Consider the following 1,634-nt stretch of genomic DNA (forward strand, 5'->3'; position numbering starts at 1 on the left):
CTTAGGTAAGGTGTGCTATATAACTGTCTAGGAGGAGGCCTTTAAGTGTGAGCACATCACTTGTTTTTATGAAATGCTCCTTATCTTAAGCTCCATTTCTGTCAATAACGTTAGCGAGTTTATCTATCACTTTCTACATCTGTACTCTACTAAAAATTGATAATAGGCAATTCACTGGCTACATAATGCTGAACAGGATGCCAGCATAGGATTCAGACTGAAGCAGGAGCGTTCTTCACATTTACTAGCTGCATGTACACGAATTGTGAAATGAATACGGACTCATTGAGGAGCAAAATGGGCAGAACCACTGTGATTCCAAGATACAAAAAGTTAGGGAGACTCTGAAGCCAGGAATAAAAAGAGAAAAATATTAAGAAGAGGTGTGCGCATGTACATCTCTCTACATAAATGAGATGTCAAGCTGAGAGAATCAAAGGAAAGATAGCTACCCTGACATAACATCCTTGATCTTGGAGACATGACAATAAAAAAGAGGGTCAACTGTCAGAAATGAAGGGAGGGGCAGCCAGAGTCAGAGATGAAGATATATGATGTGGGAATCTCCTCTGTATGCTACGAATATGTTTTATTGCCACTGGTTAATAAAGAAGATACTTCATTGTCAAAAATTAGGTGTTCGAAGGTGTGTGGATTAATATCCGGGTCTTCAATTCAGTTCCATTGGTCCTCCTGTCTGTTCTTATGCCAATACCAGGTTGTTTTCAGTACTGTAGAGCTCTGTAGTAGAGTTTGAAGTCATGGGTTGTGATGCCTCCAGAAGTTCTTTTATTGTACAGGATTGTTTTGGCTATTCTGGGTTTTTTGCTTTTCCATATGAAGTTGAGTACTGTTCTTTAGAGGTCTGCGAAGAATTTTGCTGGGATTTTGATGGGCATTGCATTGAATCTATAGATTGCTTTTGTTAAGATTGCCATTTTTAATATGTTAAATTCTACCTACCCAAGACACACCTTTGAACACCTGATTTTTGACAAAGAAACAAAAAATATCAAATGGAAAAAAAGAAAGCATATTTAACAAATGGTGCTGTCATAACTGGATATCAACATATAGAATGAAAATAGATCCGTATCTATCACCATGCACAAAACTCAAGTCCAAATGGATCAAAGACCTCAACATAAAGCCAGCCACACTGAACCTCATAGAAGAGAAAGTAGGAAGTACACTTGAATGCATTGGCACAGGAGACCACCTCCTAAATATAGCCCCAGTAGCACAGACACTGAGAGAAACAATTAATAAATGGGACCTCCTGAAACTGAAAAGCTTCTGAAAAGCAAAGGACATGGTTAACAAGATAAAACGGCAGCCTACAGAATGGGAAAAGATCTTCATCAAACACACATCAGACTGAGATCTGATCTCCAAAATATATAAAGAACTAGAGAAAGTGGTCACCAAAAGAACACATAATCCAATAAAAAAAAATGGAGTACAGACCTAAACAGAGAACTCTCAACAGAGGAATATTAAATGGAAGAAAGACACTTAAGGAAATGTTCAATATCCTTAGCCATTAGAGAAATGCAAATCAAAACAACTCTGAGATTCCATCTTACACCTGTAAGAATGGCCAAGGTCAAAAACACTGATGACAACTTATGCTG

General features: G+C 37.8%; 1 protein-coding gene across 10 annotated transcripts in view; it reads right to left on the reverse strand.

Annotated features, from left to right (window-relative positions):
* The window catches only part of Osbpl8 (oxysterol binding protein like 8), a 138,633-nt gene that overhangs the window by 38,971 nt on the left and 98,028 nt on the right, over nucleotides 1–1,634 (reverse strand). The window lies entirely within an intron of this gene.

The sequence above is a fragment of the Microtus ochrogaster genome, chromosome 24, assembly GCF_000317375.1.
Source record: "Microtus ochrogaster isolate Prairie Vole_2 chromosome 24, MicOch1.0, whole genome shotgun sequence".
Lineage (NCBI taxonomy): Eukaryota > Metazoa > Chordata > Mammalia > Rodentia > Cricetidae > Microtus > Microtus ochrogaster.